The 20,474-nt window shown below is 37.6% G+C and overlaps 1 protein-coding gene across 6 annotated transcripts in view; it reads right to left on the bottom strand.

The window, feature by feature from the left end:
- The window catches only part of PDE4D (phosphodiesterase 4D), a 1,300,895-nt gene that overhangs the window by 1,215,635 nt on the left and 64,786 nt on the right, over positions 1–20,474 (bottom strand). Inside the window, exon 1 of one of the 6 annotated variants that reach the window (XM_044224254.1) lies at positions 4,762–4,922. The exons of the other annotated variants lie outside the window; for them this stretch is intronic. The gene's annotated coding sequence lies outside the window, so the exon portion shown is untranslated. Of the gene's footprint in view, positions 1–4,761; positions 4,923–20,474 lie in introns of those variants that run through there. 6 annotated transcript variants of the gene reach the window in all.

The raw sequence follows: 20,474 nt of genomic DNA, 5'->3' as shown, positions 1-20,474 counted from the left end.
ATTAATCTTTGTGGACCTTGTTTCTGCTTTTGTTTTTGCTTGATTTTACATTGTTGAGAACTATTCATGTTAATATATCTCATAGAGTTATGAGTTATGTCTGCTGGACAGTGTAAGTGCTGGACACCAGTGATGGACACTGGTCCACTATATAAATATACCACCTTTTATTTGTACTTTCTTCTATTGATCGACATACAGAATTTTTTCCAGTACTAGACAATTATGAAACTAGGCCAAAATAAACACTTAAGTGCATATCATCTGGTGAACACATATGTTTCCATGATATATGCCTAGATATATGCCTCCCTTAGCATGTGTACATTTTTAACTTCACTAAACTATGTCCAGTTCCTTCCCCAGTTGGTTGTAACAATTTATTCTTCCACATCATAGAAAATACTTGGTATTTTCAGACTTTAGTTTTAACCAAACTGATGAGGATGGAATTTTTGTTTTAGCACAATCATGATTTTTCTTTATAGTTTGTGTTTTAATGCCTTGTTTAAAAAATCCTTTCCTGTCCAGTGATCAGAAAGATATTCTCATACTTTTTCTTCTAAAAATATAAATTTTTTATTCTTCCTTCACTTTTAAAGTTATACTTCATCTGGGATTTAATCTGTATTTGGTGTGAGGAAGGGATTTTCTTATGTTCATGCCCGTCACACAAATAATTACTTCTCCATTTATTGGATCCTTTCTACACTAATTTGTAATATATGCTCAGTCATACTTGGGCTTATTTCTGAACTTGGCATATTTATTTATTGCTACTCCAACATCCCAAAGTCTTATCTACCATACCTTTATGGTAATTCTTGGTATGTGGTATGGTTAACGTCCCTAACTTCTTTAACATTGTTTTGATTATTATTGACCTTTGCAGCTTCATATACACTTTAAAATCAACTTGTCAAATTTCTCCAAACAAACAAAACCACTTCTGTCAGAGTTTTTATTAGAATTTATAAACTAATATGGGAAGAAATAAATCTTTATAATATTAAGTAATTCTACTGTAAGCATGGTCTAGCTCTCAATTTACTTAGTTCTTCTTTGAATCTTAAATAAAAACTTCGTAATTTTATCTGTAAATGACTTCTTTTGTTAGATTTAGTCCTACATGTTTCTACTTTTTGTTGATAGTTTTCATGGTATCAGCTTCTAAACAGAACTGATTGTTTATTGATTGTATAGACAAAATTTATTTTATACCCAGCAATCTCTGTGAACTTTTGTATTATATCCACCAGGTTTTTGGTAAAGACTCTTTCCCATTTTGACAGTCATATCTCCAGTTAATGACAATTTCACTTCTTCTTACCATTTATTTCTTTACTCACAATGCTGGCTAGGACAAGTTAAATATAAAGAGAGGTAGAGGCCATTCTCCTTCTGTTTCAGATGTAAATAAGTCATTTCTAATATATGAGTACTAGCTATAAATTTCCATTATTTTAAAATACTGAGTTTTTTCTTCCTCAAGCCTGCATTACCCTATTTATTAGTCTTTTGGAGCACCAGCTTTTGATTTTGTTCTATATTTTAATTAATATCTACTTCTTATTATTTCTTTTATTATCCTTTGTTTGCTTTTTAAATCTTGGCTTGGATGCTGAAATTATTAATTTTTAATCTTGTTTCATCCTCTAATACAGGTATTTACAGATGAAACCTTTTGTTTCAGCCTTAACTACCATTTTTTTGCTTCCCATAGGTTTTGTTATGATTATTTTAGATAAAAACCATTCAGTTTCTGTTTTTTTTTAAAAAAGATTATTTTTTGAAGATTTTATTTATTTCTTTGACAGAGACAGATCAGAAGTAGCAGAGAGGATGGCAGAGAGAGGAGGACGCAGGCTACCTGCTGAGCAGAGAGCCCAATGTGGGACTCGATCCCAGGACCCTGAGATCATGACCTGAGCTGAAGGCAGAGACTTTAACCCACTGAGCCACCCAGGCACCCCTACCATTCAGATTTAAATATTTTTTAATTTCCTTTATGTTTTTTGCTTTGATTAATGATTTGTTTAGAATTGTGTTTATTAATTTGAAAGTCTACATGGGATCTTTCTGGGGTTTTGCTTAAATTCTTAGTTTCAGATATTATCTCTTTTCAGTTGTCCCTGTTCTCACCTTCTAGAATGCTTACTAAATACTCACTGAATCATCTTATTCTCTCTAACATGTTTCTTAACTTCTCTTTCACATTTTGTTTCTCTTCAGCAAATTCTGATTGATATCTTCAAATTACATTGCAGTTGACTAATTCTCTCTTCCGTTCTTTCTAACTTGTTGCTTAACCCATTTGATAAAATTTTTATTTCAATTACTGTATTTTTCACTTCCAGAATTTCTATTTGGGTCTTTTTGCAAACCAACATTTCCTTATATTTATAATTTGGCTTTCATGTCTTAATCACTTTCAATATTCTTATTTTATACTCTATGTGACAATTCCATCATGTGAAAATATTAAATTCTAATCCTGCCCTTTGTTGTATTTTTTTAATAAAGATTTTTACTTATTTATTTGACAGACAGAGATCACAAGTAGGCAGAGAGAGAGGAAGAAGCAGGCTCCCCACTTGAGCAGCGAGCCCAATGCGGGGCTCGATCCCAGAACCCTGAGATCATGACCTGAGCCGAAGGCAGAGGCTTAACCCACTGAGCCACCCAGGTGTCCCTCTTTGTTGTATTTTATAACTCTTATTCATGAAGAATTTTTTCTTATACTTTATAAATTATGAATTCATCTTTAGAAAGTAGTTATCCATAGAAAACCTGTAAAGCTTGATTTAATGACAATCTCCTTCCCAAGAAGTTTGTAACTGACTCTACCAGATATCTCAGATCTATCAGTGACTTGGATTATTTTCTTTTGGTTTATTTCTCAAGTTGTGATTCTTTTCCACACTATACAAATAATACAGATTTAAATTCCAAATCCAAATGAGGTACAAATCCACAGTGGTGAGCCTTTGAAGGGAACATTTTTTTCTAAGACACAGCTTACTTAACCCTCCTGTGTGGATGGTGGATCTTTCTCCTAAAGCTTTCTATTAAAAAGTCCTAACTTTGTGCCAAAGATTTCTGTTATAAACCATGGAGTCTCAGTTTTCGTTTCATATCTCCAAATGGCTGTTAAAACTCAAGCCTTTGATTTAGATAGACTAGTTATATACTCCCAAAGGCAGCCCTGGCATCAGTTCACATGTTTAACCTTTAGGTTTTTAATTTCATCTTTATTTCTGACCCATGGTGATGCCCTTACTTCCTTTCAAGATCAAACATATGTGAAAGAGAATGTTTATTTTACCTAGTATTTCTAAGCATTTGTTACAATGCATGATATTAAGATTATCAGCCATGCTTCCAGAACTAAAGTAAAAAATAAGATATTTTCTCTAGTGAAAATCAACTTAGAGCACAACTGACAAGACAAATCCTTCTTAGTTCCCATATCAGAAAACAATATATAATTAAGGTCCATACATAGCCCAAAGCTCCAATTACATAGAAACTTTACACTGTACATCACATAGATCCAACAAAGTCTTTCCATTTTCTGGACTCTCACAAGCTCTTCCAATCACATTTTGCTAGAATCTCTAAGCACATATCACTTTCCATATAAATTTTCTCTGCTAACTATCAACAAATTTCACTGGCTTTTCTTCCTATTTTCTATTCATTCAAAACAGATTTTCTTTCTGAAAATAAATAAATTGGAAAAAAAATAAGAATTAAAAAAAAAAAACAGATTTTCTAAGCACATGCTATATTCTAGACACTGGGGATGTTGCCCAAAACAAAACTAAACCTTGGACCCACAGAGTTTAACTCTTAGAGCAGGGAAAATAATAAAAATAACAAATTAATACATATATTTTAGGTTAGAATAAAGATAAATCCATTTTGACCCACAAAAAGGCAATTTCACATAATTCCATCTAATAGGACATGACAGCTGGTGATAAGTGTTACAAAGAAGGCAGGTTAAATGGATAAAGGGTGATAGGGGTGGTGTGGGTGTGCTATTTTAGGGTGCATAACCACAAAAGACTTTCTTAGAAAGTGCTATTTCAACAGAAATGGGAATGCAGTGAAGAAGTAAGTAGTAAGGTTATCTGGAGAAAGAATGTTCTAATAACAGGGATATGTATTGTGGAAAACTTCTGAGGAGGGAGTAGGTATGTTCAAGAGACAGCAAGAAGATCAGAGGTCCTGAGTGGAGTGAGTAAATGTGGTGCAAGATGAGGACAGACAGGGGCGAGAGGCAGGCCCAAGAATGCCAAGGCAGCCACAGTAAAAACTGCCTCAATCTTTGCGAGATGGAAAGCCCTTGGAAACCTTGGACAGAGGAACGGCAAAACCTGACCTGTATTTTCAATGGTATGGAGGCCAGTCTCCAAGGAGCAGGATGGACATAGGAAACTAGTTAGGAGGCTACTGCATTCTCCCAATTGGGAGACCATGGTATCTTAGACTCTAGGGGTAGCAACGGAAATATGAGGAGACGCTGGATACTCAAAATTCTTTCATGATTCTTCTTTCTTTTTTATTTGTCTTTAATGTCTCATCCCTAATCCTCTGTCAAAAACATTGTGCCTGCCTGCTATCTGATTCCAACAAGAAACTTACAGATCATTTTAAAATAAGCACCTCCAAAATTGAGATTTACTTGTTCCACAGCCTGATACAATTGCATCACCACTTATGTCTCTAATCACCCTCAAAGCAATGGCACCATACCTGATCAAAGAAGAGCTGGCATTCACTATGCAAGAAGCCTCACCCAAGAATGAGCATGCGGCTCCAAAGGCCACCAGTGAGCTTCTGCCTCTTTCTGAAGTCTCTGATGGGTGGGCTGAGCCTGAGCCACATACAGGAAAGGGCCACTCATGGCCAGCTGTGTTGCAAGGAGGCTCCTCTGAGCAAGAAACTCCTAAATCCAACCCTCCAGCCAGAACCTTTCCTTAGAAGTTTCTTTACTTTGCAACTTTCCAAAGAGGAAGTTGTCTAAGGGGGTTACAACCCTTTAGGGAGAAGCTGACCACAGCTTAATGGCATGTGAATGAAACTTCTGCAACTTCTGGCCACATTTCCCCCTCATACCCACACAGGGCTACACGTGTTCTAGTAAACATATAGGACAAAGTACAAAGTAACTAGCTGGGCACGGTCTTAACACCAGGTCACCATGGCACAACAGAAATTAATTTTTTTGTCTTTCAATGCAATGTGTCCATCAAAAGTAAAGCTTAAACATCTATAAAATATAGTCAGTCCAAGAGGGCAAGTAGTGTCAAAATGATTTTTCAACATATCTTACATTAAAAAGGATCCTAAAATATAGCTTGCACACAATATGCTAAGGCAAGGATATGACATTAAAATGTTGCTAAAATTACTGCCCAGTTTCAAGAGTATAAACTACACCCATACACTTATGATTTAACAACACAGAGCCCACATAGGGTCACACGTTAACAGTATTAAAATGAATATTCAAAACTTATTTTCTGAAAAGGCACTTTGCAAAGATACAGTAGGTATGCTTTTTTCTGGGGGGGAAAAAAAAACACCTTCATTTGGACTACAAAACAGATTAAGAAAGCAGAAATCAAAATGCATTCATCACCCTGGTTCTTCCCCTACTTATAAATAAAGCAGAAATTACATGTTTTGGTATTTGAGAAAATTGAACTAGATCCGAAATGATGATATTTAAGACTACCAAGACAGAAAATTATAGCTTGAATTCAATCTGCTATCAAAAGCATTTATGATGCCAGATAATATAAAAGAAATTTAAAATAACTATCAAAAAGTCCAGTGATATAACCTTTCCTAGAATTTCATTGCTGAAAATCCTCTTCTGATAAAATTTTAAGGCTTCTTCCAGTATTCCTACACTCTGACCCGACTATCTGAAAACTGACTTTTTCTGTAGATACTAACTCTACCACAAGACATAGTGATTCTTTGGAAAATTGGGCTCAACTTTCAGAGTTGTTCACAGGGTGTCTGTGTTTAACTTACAAATTATTTTTCATTTTTAATAATTCTATGCAAATGATAAAACTACCACAGTACTGAAGAAAAAAATTTTGCTTTTTAAGTTTCAAAGTTCACTGCAGATAAAAGCACACTCTTCTGATGTGCTTAAGTCAGGTCCCCTTCCCTGGTCAGTAAGGACTAGCATCTCTAGAAGCAGGGGAGGAAGTATCATCAGGAAGGCAATGGTCTGGACCTGGCTTGGCTCAAATAAGCAAAGATTGTGCAGAAGTGACCTGGGTCCCTAGGGCCTTCTCAATCTAGCATCTTGCAGTGTTTTCAAATATTTAGATAAATGAGATTTCAAAACTAAAAGTGTATGTATAGAAAATATGACAGTAACATACATTTTAAACAACAAAAAAAGTATGCTTTTCTTACTTATAAACAAAACATCCTTTTTTTAAAAATACCACTCCAGTTGAAAATCAACAATGACAATTTCAGAGCACAATTTATCTTTTTGTTTGTTTTGTTTTGTTTTGTTTTTTGTCAAACATCAGCTATAGGCTCACACCAGCTCATTTAGTTAGATTATTTCTAATGATGTTTCAAAATAGCTGAAGTTGTACTAAAAGAGAAGAGCTAAAAAAAAAAAAAAAAAAAAAGAAAGAAATGTTTGATAAAGGAAAGACATAGGCTTTGGGGAGAGTTGAAAGAACTTTGAATATATGGTGATAGCAACGGCAGGGGGCTGGACTGGTAATAGGACATCTAGAAATGAAGGACACTGCGGCATTCCATTTTTAAGTTTTAAGATTGTACTTCCATGAAGGAGTGGAGAATTGGAGCAATATCTAAGAGCATAGGACCCAACTGGAAGAATAGGGGGTATATCCAACGCCCCTGAATTGCCCCTTCTCATCCTCATGGACTCTCTCCATCAGTAAATTTTAAATCATGTGTACACCACTCCTGAACTCTATTTCATACCCCGTGCCACATTTAAGGGGGCAAAGATAGATGAATGACAGTGGCATCTGCCTCCTACTCCTGGGAACTTGACTAGAGGGCTGAGCAGCCTAGCTCACCCATTGGTGGATTAAGTCAATGCTTTGAAAGTTCAATAATCACTGGACTGTAAAGAAACAACTCACCAGCAAATGGGTCACTATGAGTTATGGACAGAAACTGAAAGATCAAAGGATATTAGTTTCCACTGCCAATTTATCGAAACTAATAAGATGGCACACAGTTAACCAGAAAGTGCCCACGGTTCTGCTGAGAGCATCTGCTCTGCAGATCTCGACCACTTAATTTTTAATCAGGGCTCCCACAGCAAGGCTCTTTGCACCTTACCCCAGAGATTCTGAGTAAATGCACTCTATTTTTAGATATTTTCACTCTTGACACAGGGATCCACAAATATGAAAGAATAAGTCATCCCTCAGGCATGCTAGAGGTTGGTACTGTCTCTTTACTCTCACTCTGTGGTCTCTTTGCAAGCATTTAAAAGAACAATAGGCTAGAAATGTTTTCCTGCATTGGCCCTAAAGTGGGAATGTGTTAAAAGGATTTAGTCTGCTTTGCAACATTAGATTAGCCATTTTTGGTAAATTGGAGGTACTTCAGAGTTCAGAGGCCACCTCAATTTTACCGTCAAGAGCTATCCTATGAGAAAGAAAGGCAAATCTCAGGTAGTGTTTTTTATTAAAAGCACTATTATTACCATTCTAGCAAAAGAATTGATGAAGAGAAAAGGCACCAGTATGTTAATTAATATTATTAACTTATCTTTACAGATGTTCAGAGAATACCACCCACCTGACATGCCTGGAATTAATATTGAAGTCAAGACTATTAAATCAAAGGGAGCCACATATATTGATGGTTTCCAAAATAATAATTCAGAATGGCCTTGTCAATATTTCAGAAACTATAAAGCCCACAGTAACCTGTAATAATGAACAAAAGGAACCTGACACAATGATAATTATTCATAGACCTATGGGTGTATGAAAGGGCTAATTTTGCAAAGCCATCGACATACTATACCTTGAGAATCTTCCATGCTTCTGAAAAGAATCTTCAGTCAATCTTGATTCTTGGAAGAGTATTTCTTAGATAAAACTTTTTTTCCTATACCTTTCTAAAATTATTTTTTAGGTAGGCATGATAAGCAAACTGAGATGCCACCAAGATGCCCTAGTCACGCCCATTCATACATATGTCAGCATCCCCAGTTCCACAGAGAACACAACTGGAAATGCACTGGTCTCCACATAATCAGTCAAAGATGCCATCTTGTTCAGCCTAGCCCTGGAGTGCAGGTGAATCATTATTTATTCCAGTTTACACCTGAAAGAAGTGATTCCCAGAGAATCTCTGCTGTCAGAACTCATCTATCCTTCCAACTAAACCAAAAATAATTGTATTTAGTGACAAAACATATGTTTTCTATTGTACCCTTCCATATACTCTTGCAATGATAACGTGATTGGGACTTCAAAGCCATGGATTACATAGTAATCCATGTACAGTATCATGTGTAAAATGATGGAGAATGCTTAAAGTGCAAGAAGCAGGAGGTAGTTGTTAAAAATATAGAATATGTCATTGTGATATTTAGACATAATCTGATTCAGCCAGCAATGAGATGTGCAGTCTCAGAAAAGTCATTTAATCTTGTTGCCTCAGGGACCCACCAATGTAGATACCATCAATGTTCCCATTTCACAGATTAGGAACCTGAGGCAACAAGATTAAATGACTTTTCTGAGACTGCACATCTCATTGCATAATCTGTGAAATGGGAACATTAATGGTATCTACATTGGTGGGTCCCTGCAAAGATTAAATGAGGGGAAAAACAGATTACACAAGAAAACATATTTGAAGCCTTAACACAATACCTGACATTAAGTAAATGCTCAATATTAAAGCTATTCATACACAGGAAAACATTCATTAGCAGCCATTGTCTTTCTCATAGAAAATCTACTAAAGGGTGCCTGGATGGCTTGGTCAGTTAAGTGTCTACCTTCAGCTCAGGTCATGATCCCAGGGTCCTGGGATCGAGCCACACATTGGGCTCCCTGTTCAGCAGGGAGCCTGCTTCTCCCTCTGCTGCTTACCCTGCTTGTGCTCTCTTTCTCTCTGTCAAATAAATAAAATAAAATAAAATAAAAAGAAAATCTACTAAAAATAGCATGGTTCGAACACTTCCTCCAAGAAGAGGAATGCTACCTCAACTTAAGCTTTGTTCCTGAACTGTCTCATCTTTGCCCTTTCTTCTTTTTGCAAGTTGAGTAATCACCCTGCATGTCAGACCATGTCAACCAAGTTAGCTGAGATTAGAAAGAGCACATGTATTTCAGCCTTACCAGCAGTAACTCATGAGAACAACTTAGAAATGGCAAGGAATCCCTCCTGTATATGTGATGATAACTGTTCATGACTAATTTTCTATTTTCCTGAAAAACTTCCCAGTATCTCAAGATATTGGCCTTTGGAGTCCATGAGAAGTAGGTTCAAATCCTAACTCTGATGCTTACGAGTTGTGTGACATGAGCAACTCACTTTTCTTTATGAGCCTCCATTTCCTCATTTATAAATACTCGTAATTACACTATAGGAAGACATCATAAGGGTTAAGAATTAAGTTCATAATTAATAGCTCTAGATCAATATTATTATTATGGAGTTCCCAAGAGTAAGTTTACTTTCGGCTATGACATATTCCTGAGTCAAGATAATACAAATACAATGTATTTTCTGATTTCACCTCAGCAAAGTAGTCTATACAACATACTTTCCAACCTGGCCTCTGAAAGTAATTCCTCAAACACTGCTTCTGTACAACTTTTTACATCTGTCCTAACTGATGCTATCACTTTGAATTATAATCCTGATTTTTAATAAGCTCATTATCTGTCTAGACACATTCACCGTTAGAGAGCTCACGATTTTAGTATTAGATTTGGAATCTTATAATTTAATTTTAGTCGATAAAAATCAGAGCAATTTCTCCCTCACATTTTTACTGAACCTAAGTTACATGAAATCTCCAGAAAGTTAACGCCACTAGATTCTACCGTCACTTTGGTTGGCCAAAGCATTATTCCCCATTCTAAACCATTGCCAGAACTGACTATACATGCAGAGTTCCAAAATCACATGGTCATCACACCCCAAGAATATTATTTCCAATACCACCATGTCCCGTTACTTCCACGGTTGAGGTATTTTTAAGATCATCTCATCAGAGGTGTGTAAAATCTTTAAAAGCAACGTTTTCATTCCACTACTGGGTATTTATCGAAAGAATATAAAAACGCTAATTTGAAAAGATATGTGTACCCCTATATTTACTGCAGAATTATTTACAATAGTCAAATTATAGAAACAGCCCAAGTGTCCATCAATAGACAAATGAATGAAGAAGAGGTGGTAAACCTACACAATGGAGTATTTCTCAGCCATTAAAAAGAATGAAGTGCTGTTACTTGTAACAACATGGATGGAACTAGAGAGCATGATGCTAAACGCAATAAGCTAGTTAGAGAAAGACAAATACTGTATGATTTCACACGTGCAAAATAAGAAACAAGACAAATGAACAAATAAAAAAAGAGACAAACCAACAATAAACACAAACAAAAAAGAGGCTCCTAAGTGTAGAGAACAAATTGATGGTTACCAGCGGGGAGGTGGGTAGGGGGTTGGGTGAAAAAAGTGAAGGGGATTCAGAGAATACTTATCATGATGAGCACTATGTATAGAATTGTTGAATTGCTCTACTGTACACCTAAGACTAATATAACACAATATATTAAGTATAACAGAATTAAAGAAGTGTACAATAAAAAATTGTTAATGGGTGGGTAGGAGAAGAATAAATGAAACAAGATGGGACTGGGAGGGAGACAAACCATAAGTGACTCTTAATCTCACAAAACAAACTGAGGGTTGCTGGGGGGAGGGGGGTTGGGAGGAGGGGGGTGGGGTTATGGACATTGGGGAGGGTATGTGCTTTGGTGAGTGCTGTGAAGTGTGTAAACCTGGCGATTCACAGACCTGTACCCCTGGGGATAAAAATATATGTTTATAAAAAATTTAAAAAAAATTGTTGGGCATTCAAACACACACAAAAGAAAAGTTTTTTTTAAAAAAACACATATTTGAAGATTTAAGGGACAGATTAAAAAAATCAGAATTTACTTTATTTCATAAATGCTCACACTGTGACTTTATTTAAATTATAAAATCAGTAATTCTAAATACAAATGCCCCCAACCACCTGGAAATGTACTCTCAATTAGAATCTCGTGAATGTTTTAGAATAAATAACAGTCCGATAAACTACATTCATTCAGACACAGATTACATGAAAAACTTTCCATTAAACACATTAGAAAGTATAAACAAAACAAAACTGGCTCTTCCCTTAAGGAAATAATAATACATACCCATGATCAAGAGGATTAAAAGGCAACATATTTTGAATATGTGAACTGATATAGTGTGGACAAGACAGAGTATGAGAGATAACTAAGGGGGCAGATTGCTAAATAAGGAAAGTCCATACTGACAGAGACAGAAATGGGCTTTCCTCTTGGGGAATAAAACATACTGGGGTAGAAACAAAAAAGTTTATTTTTAAGTTGCTTAATAACAGTATAGAGTCTGTAATTCAGACAGAAAAGATGGCCAAGGAAAACTGAGTTTAATCCTACATGTTACATGAAGGTGCTGTAGAATTTTAAGAGGGAAAAATGATAATCATAGTATTCAGGAAAGATTCTTCCATCTTCAAATCATTTCTACCTATTCTTAACTCTTCCACACAAAATCTCTGCTGTTAAGGTGAAAGAGCTTTTGTTTTCTTTGTTATGTGACAATTTCTGTGGCGTTCGCAATACTCAAACTATTTCTGAGTGCTTCATGCAAGACAAAAAAATTAGTATTAATTAAATTAAATAATTAATTAAAGGAGTATTAAAAAAAAGTACAACCTGCATTCTTTGATGTATCGTTTAGTTTCTGTTGTTTCAAAACGAGTTCTTAGCATGCTCTGTGTCTGAAGGCATTTAGCACTTCGCTCCCTCATAAAATGACAAGGAACAGAAATAGACTGCGGCGATTTTGCATGACTTCTGTCACGTCCAGTGGCCTGGAGCGTGAGGCCACGCTAGAGAAAGCGTTACTGCCAGCAAAGGCTGAGAACGCTCAGCAGCTCCTGAGACAAAATGGACATTTCTCGGCGATACGGCCCCTCACCTCCACGGAGGGTCTTCAGCAATTGTAGCTGCACGGGAATGCGGGTTGCCAAATACAGACACAATCTGGCTCCTCTCCTAAAATGAGGTGGATTCTCATTATCCTTAAGGAGTCTCAGGCAAGCTGTTGGCAATTTGCTCAAGTGAAGAGCGCGCCATATTGAGTGGTTGTGACACTTCAGAACTCGGAGCGCAGCGACAACCGACCTGTGCCCACAGCCCCAGCTCACCGGCAGTTTCTGAATCTCTCTAATAATAGACGAAGGGAAGAATGCCGTGTGTCACACACACCTCCCTGGCCAGGCCTGGCTTTTGCAATGCTGAACTAACGGAAAAGGGGGCCTCTTTAGTAACTCATTCCGTCCTGCGCGCTGTGTTACAAAACAGCACAACAGCCAGTTCCGGCTGCCCACAGAGATGGCGGCCTCACTCTGCTTCCTCCACCTGCCCAGGGCAGCGCCTAAAGCAATGCTGTGTGTATCCACACCCGCAGGAAATAGCACACTCTGTGGAATGAAGCATTCGCACAATAAGAAAAATAAACAAAAAGACATGAATGGACGATTCATAAAAGAACAAAAATGGAGGCACCTGCGTGGCTCAGCCCAGAAAATGGTTGGACTCTTGATTTCGATTCAGGCCGTGATTTCAGGGAGAGATGGAGCCCTGCCTCACTCCACTCTGGGCATGGAACCTAGTTAAGATTTCCTTCACTTGCCCCCCCCCCCTCAGGCTCACACCCTCTAAAACAAAAAAGAACAAAAGTGATTTCTCAAAAATATATGAGAAAAAGGTTGGCCTCACTAATATAATAAGACCACAAAATGAAACAAAACAAAGAACCACTTTCCCATTAAAGTTGATCAATATTTTTAAAAAGTTAAAGAAATACATACTGATTGCTGGTGAGTTTGCAATGATTTTGGAATGTTCATATACTGGTGGAGAGAGGAAATAATGTCACAAACTTGAGAAACAGTTCACCAACAGTTACATTTACATTCTGAAAGTATTCAAAAGGAAAATACTCATGTCCAGAAAGCTTACTAGCCTTTTCATATAGCAAAATAATTAAATGAAAATAAAATGAGGAAAAGCTTAATAAGAAATATGATCGTAAAAGGAACAATGCTTCAGAAAACCACACAGGAAAACTGTGAAAATTCTATTTGTGAAAACCATGTCACCTTGGACTTCTATGGTTTCCAAATTTTTATTGTGAAATACTTCTTACATATAAAATAGTACATATAATGATTATCAATGCTGCATATAATTAAAAGTGAAAAAATCAGACACAGATTATATGTACAATGTGATCACAACATATCTAAAAATTCCCTCCATATAAAATATGTCTAGAAGGAAATAATCTGAAGTCTTAATGGTAGTTAATCTCCGGTAGTGAAGTAATAGGTAACTTTTTCTTGTTTTTCCTACCCTCAAAACTTGAATTTCTACTAAGTATAATATAAATTCATCAAATTTACTATCTAACTTCAGATGCTAAATTGGAAAAATGTCAAAACCACCATCTTCATCTGTTTACTTTTTCAACAAATATTTATTGAGTTCTTCCTATGATCACAAAACATTATGTATCAAAAGAGAGATAAATGCATATGAGGCATATTTTACACTCTCCAAAAGCTTGTAAGAAATATAGCCAGGTACTAGAAAGGCAAAATAGAAAAATACACTCATCATAAATTCAGTGGAGTGAATTCCTCAGGACACGGTGGCATTGCACAAGATGAAGGAGGAAGTAAATTTCATGGGATCTTGTCCCTCCTTATGTATCACTAATCCGGATGAAATTCTCCAATTAATAATTCCATGCTCCCAGGAGGAATCTGGACTCAAGGCAATCAGAAAATTTATCCAGACCAAGAAAAGGAGCTTACCAGTAAGACTGTCTACAAAGCTGAACTGTGTCCTTTTCTAATCTACTAGAGGTTATCTGTGAGTGATATTTTTATGATATTATATTTATAACCATAGGAAAGTCTCATAAACTCCTGATCTTAGATATCGTCTTGACTACAAATTCCATCCATTTCAAAACTCCAGTCTATAAAAACATTTTCTGTGACAAGCAGCTCGAAATTTTTCAAGGCAGTGGCTTCCATTTACAGACAGTTTAACTCAATTTAACACACTTATTAAGTGTCTTCTAGGGATCAAGCACTAAACCACACCCTCTTTGCGCAAGATAAGTAAGAAAAGACCCCTTCCTTCAAACAGCTCATAAAGCAAAAGGAAAACCACAAAATACATAAACGATCACCTATAGTTTACCCATAGAGCTCTGAACTCTTTCTCCCCAGTTGGATCCACTTTCTAGGATAAGCACAGGGAAAGAGTGACTATTTTTACTTTGCAGATGAGCCTGGTCAAAAGTGAGTATGAAAGGGTAAGAAAGGTATCATATTAAAAGGAAAGTATAGTATTAAAATTATGGTATTAAGAGGAAAGAAAGGTATCATAATCAGATAAATTTAGGAAACCTCTTCTGAAGGTTCAATGATTAACAATGCACTTTTTTTTTTTTTAAGCATCCCATCTTTCATGAAAACAAACAAACAAACAAAACCCAAAACCTGTTTGGGTACATTTAATCTTGTGCTCCCCGCAGCACCACCACCGTGACCACCTATTGAAAAACTAAACCATTTCTTATGTTGTATGTGTTAAGGTTTCTTGGAAATGTGCTAACATTATTTTGGAAAACTCACTGGAAAAATCTGATCTAAACCAACCACACATTTAACAGTGACAAACTGAGGCTCAAAAACACTTAGGAAGGTATTCACCAAAGTCATAGCTGTAGCTGTGGCAGAAATGGGACCAAAATCCAAAACTCAAAGTTATCAGCATGCTAATCCTATGGCCTAGAATCACAAACACCCATAGGATTGACGTATTTGGGCTACTGACTGACAAAACCAGCATAATTTTAGCCCAGAGTAGGGAAATACTATCAATACAGAGTTGGCAAGAAAATGGGAAGTTCTCGGGGCGCCTGCGTGGCTCAGTGGGTTAAAGCCTCTGCCTTCGGCTCAGGTCCTGATGAGCCCCACATCGGGCTCTCTGCTCAGCAGGGAGCCTGCTTCCTCCTCTCTCTCTCTGCCTGCCTCTCTGCCTACTTGTGATCTCTCTCTGTCAAATAAATAAATAAAATCTTTAAAAAAAAAAGAAAAAGAAAAGAAAAAAAATGAGAAGTTCTCAAGGGCACAGAAGTCAACAATACAACTATTTCTATTTAAAATAGAAAAGTCTGGGCACCTGCGTGGCTCAGTCAATTTAGCATTTGCCTTTGGCTTGGGTCATGATCCCAGGGTCCTGGGATCGGTCCTGGGATCAGTCCTGGGTCTGCTCAGGAGGGAATCTGTTTCTCCCTCTCCCACTGCCCCTCACCTTGCTCGTGCTCGTTTTCTCATGCTCTCTCTCAAATAAAGAAAGAATAAAATCTTTAAAATAGAAAAGGCTGCATTCTCAATATGGAGGAGACACTAGTGACAACGGAGGGATGAGACTAGTTGCTCTCTCTGGTGGTCAGCTTCTCTGTCAGTCTGTTCAGGTGTCAAAGATAAGGACTTTATACGGAGGCAACTGTGTTCATACAAAGTTGATCATCCCAGAGGAAGGGATGAACAACAAAAATCAACAGTAACAGAACCCTTCTCTGAAAACTATCTAACTTCACAATGGGTTCCTGAGGGGGCTGGCGTCCTCTACAGTGGAACTTTCATTACAAAAAAGGACAGATTATCATCCACTGGGAGAGCTATAAGCATAGTCCTGCCTAAAGAAAAAGAGATGGACTTGATAAAATTTCAAAGTCATTGCCAACCTCTCAAGACAGGCTGAGTCAGAGACCAGCCATCCTTTCTGTCTGCTATCCAGAGGCTCTGCTGCACTGTCTACTTCTTTGCCTCACCTTTTGATCGTTTTCTTGTTTACTGGCATCTCTGCCTATCCTAGGGGGAGAAAATGGAATAAGGCTGGAAACAAGTTATTAGACTGAATTCTTTCCAAGAGAGATTTATTGTTTGTACATAGAACACAACAGAAGAAGATAAAATTGTAGCTAAAATATAATTTGAATTACATGTGCACTTTTATATTCCATTTCTCGATAAAATACAAACAACCCTGAATGTTGGGATGGTACTGATGAAGCTACATGACAGAGGAGGTGCTCTAGTTAATGTTCCAAACTTAGGTTTTCAGAACCAATTTTTCTACTCCAAATCAGAATCTGTGAACATTTGGCCTAATCCTTTCTCTCCCACGTACCCTCCCCTAAGCCTCCCTTTAAAACTGACTGCTAAAAGGAAATGATTCTGAGAAGGCTTTTGAGGTGTTTCAATGTGTAACTAAATTGACTACCTTTCTATTCAATTTAACTTTATTTTAAAACAATATAAAGATAACTACAACACTAAAATCCCTTTCATTAAAATAAGTATATGTCTGATTTTGGCTTATCCAAATTAGCTCTGAAGGTTGTTAGGTTAATTTTACTCATCATGAAACAAGGGGGTAGACTTGAGTTTAGCACTTACAATCTAAAAATAATGCCACAGGTTTAAAGATTGTAATGATCTTTTAAAAATCAATTTGCATCGATCAAGCTTAAATCCTCTTGTAGGCACAAGCAAAAAAGAAAAACTTCTTAAATTAAGTACATGATAAGAAATTGATGACTTCTTGAGCCCCATGTGTTCATGAAACAGATAAAAATGTTTCTGGTATTTGTTATTCTTTTTTTAAAGATTTTATTTTTATTTATTCATTTGCCAGAGAGAGGGAGAGAGAGAACATACACAAGGGGAGCAATAGGCAGAGGGAGAAGCTGACTCCCCACTGAGCAGGGAGCCCGATATGGGTCTCGATCCCAGGACCCCAGGATCATGACCTGAGCTGAAGGCAGATGCTTAACTGACCGAGCCACCCAGGCATCCCAATTTGTTATTCTTTTGAATTTTGCCCTACATCACATGTTCACCAGAAAAAGATAAAGTTCTCCCTATGTTCTCTTGGTGCTAATTATGTCCTCTCACTAGGTGGGGGAAAGAACTTCAGTTCAATCTGTGTAATCCTGGCATAGACACTCCACCTGGCTCTCTAGACTCCTCACTCATCTCCCATCTTAGTGTGAGAAAGAAAGGGGGGACCTAGGTGTGCTAAGGCCCATGAGATCTACCATCATTACCCACAAAGTTTATCACCACCTGTGTATAGCAACAACACCAGATGCATTATGGGCCTGAAACAAAAAACACAAAATAGCACAACTATAGAATGGGTTAGCTAACTACATCTGAGTTATCCCACCTTTCAGACATTGGAAAGAACACCTGGTTTAATCATGAATTTAAATTATTTCTAAGTGGGGCTAAAAGAAATTGGACAAAAATACAGGAAAGGGGCAGCACAGTGTAGAATGCAAGGACTTCTGGAAATCATGGATTCCCCAAGGTCAAATCCTGACTCTCGCTATAGGATCTCAAATCCTGACACTTATTTGCTATGGAACCTTGACCCATTACCTTCAGTTATGTAAAGTCAGGATCAAGGTAGCTCCTCACATGTGAAGTCTTTATTAAATGGTAGCTGCTATTATCATAATTTTCTCAACAGAAGGGTCCCTGGACCCCCAGAAGCCACTCTTTATTTCCAATCCAGTATCCTGCAGAAAGACAAGGGTTTCCTTGCCCTATGTTTTAATCTTGAAATATAATGATTTAACAAAAATAATCGATGAGCCTAGGATCATCTCCCGCTTTCAGCAGAGTAGAATGCATTTAACATTAGAGAAATACGGAATCACCTTTTAAAATTCACTAAGATTATACACTTATTTTTTAACACTACTTCCTAGCTTTGTGGGATACACCTGAGAGAGTGTCCCTCCCACATGAAAGGGTATTTTCTATACTAAGAGTGATAATGGGGGAGAAGGGTGGCACAGAGGAAAATCTCACCTCTCATCCTGAAAGATAACCCTGGGGAGAATGGAAAAGGGAGGGAAAAATTGGAGTTGAAGTCAACGTCAGACGTGCCTCTACTCTCTAATTTTCTGTACTCTATAACTTGTTATTTGTGCAAGGAAGAGAGACAGGCTGGATGGGGGTGGAAAAAGAGCAGCAGAGGAGAAATCACTACAAATTATAAACAAAAACTTGGTCGTTGTGATTGACAGCTTCTCTTGGGACTTCCCAGGGGAGCCAATTAGCGCTGGTTGCTGAGGTGGGTTTGCTCACACAAACCTCTGTGCTAACACCCATCTGCACTATGCCTACTTCAGTGAAGCCACACACCTTCTGTTAAGAAAGGTTAGGACCAATCACCCCACAGAGAGAGTCCTGTTAAGTCTCTAAAGCAAACGTCTTAGGGTAAGCGGCAGGGAAACACCTTTAACTTCTATTGCCTTACTGGAAATCAAGACACTAGAAAATGATCTGGCTCATTCTTTCTGCTCCTCTTTCCTTCGCTTCTATCACCTGAGGCAACAGCAACCACACGATCCATGGAAGTGTTAATCCACGGCTCCGCCAGCTGCTGAGCCTGACTGTTTTCAGAAGTGAGAGAAGTCCTGTCACAAGCGCAGATTATAAATCCAGGCAGAAAACAAATGACAAGAATTAGTAATACCTCCAAATTACTGTCTCCAGGAGCACTGGGAGACACAGTTCATGTGAGCCGTACAAAACAGTTAAAGCAGAGTTTAGCACCATCTGGGAAGCAGCCTGGCCAAACAGCTCCTGGAATAAAATTCTTTAGGGTGTTTCCACTGCTTCGATAAACAGGGCTCAGGATGCCTTGTGAATCTGTTTACTATAACTTCACACAAACTCACACCCGTTCTGTGGTCTTGTCTCCCCATGAGTGATACCGTCCCCATGGAGGTGTCCCTCCTTGTCTCCTACTATCCAACCATCAGGCAGCAAATTTTGACAAAACCTCTTTGTTATGAGCAGAGCTCTGTATAAGAGACTCTAAAAAAGAGAAGAAAATGCCTCCAAGTCCTCAGCTTTGAGAAGCAAAAATGAACAAAATTAACAAACTGGGTGTTGCTCCATGTGAAAGATAATAAACTATAAAAACAAACAAACAAACAAACCCTTGGGGAGTTCTGAAAAGGAAACAAAGACATAAATGCAGGAAAGACTCCCCAGAGGAGATCAGATATGAATTTAATTTTTTTTTAGATTTTATTTATTTTATTTGACAGACAGAGATTACAAGTAGGCAGAGAGGCAGGCATTGAGAGAGAGAGGAGGAAGCAGGCTCCCTGCTGAGCAGAGTGCCTGATGCGGCACTGGATCCCATCATGACCTGAGCCGAAGGCAGAGGCTTTAACCCACTGAGCCACCCAGGCGCCCCTAAATTTAATTTTTTAAAGGTGAAACTTACATTGGCAGGGATGGGTAAAAAATGGAAGCAAAGTTCTAAAAGTGAAAATGCACAAAATGTCAAGCCTTAAAAGATAAGACTGAAGATCTAAAAGATATTCAGACTCCCCTCAAGCTCAAATCCTCCTGAAAACAACCAAAGGGAAATCAAAGATAGATTTCTCTAAATTCTATATAGGCCAAATTCTTCCAGAGATGATTCTGTCTTCCTCTCCCTGGGACAATTCTGTCTGCTGACTAATTTGACCTCAGCACAAAAGAAAATGATGGTACCTCAACTAAAGAAATTACAAAATGCTGGAATAAATTCTTTTCATCCCACCCCCATCCTCTCTTATGGATGCCAGCTTTCCCCATGAACAAATTAAAGTTGGAGAAGATAACCCAGAAAAAAATGATATCGAGAGAGACAGGCACTAATTCCTTTCAGGTTCATTAGGCAAATGGAACGGGATATCTCAGAAGGTGGAAGGTAAAGCTGGTTGCCAAATTTAGCAACATCAGGCAAAGTCTGTATCAACAAAAGTACATCAATCTTAGCTGAGCTTAAACTGAGGATATGGGTTATGTCTTCAGGAGCTATTCTTCTCTGTACTGGGATACCCCTGAGGTTGGAAGGACTTGGCAAAGTTAGTGAGGAGCTGGACGCTCTGCTCACGCCCTTCACTATAATTGTTTAAACTCTGTAGCTAACACTGTGATCCTTACTCAGAAAGGAGCCTTAAGAAGTCCTCATTCATTTATTCAAAAATTACTTTTATCAAGTATG

This window comes from Neovison vison, chromosome 1 (assembly GCF_020171115.1).
Source record: "Neovison vison isolate M4711 chromosome 1, ASM_NN_V1, whole genome shotgun sequence".
Taxonomy (NCBI): Eukaryota; Metazoa; Chordata; class Mammalia; order Carnivora; family Mustelidae; genus Neogale; species Neogale vison.
The sequence above is the reverse complement of the archived record's forward strand: the minus strand, read 5'-3'. Positions and strand labels throughout refer to the sequence as shown.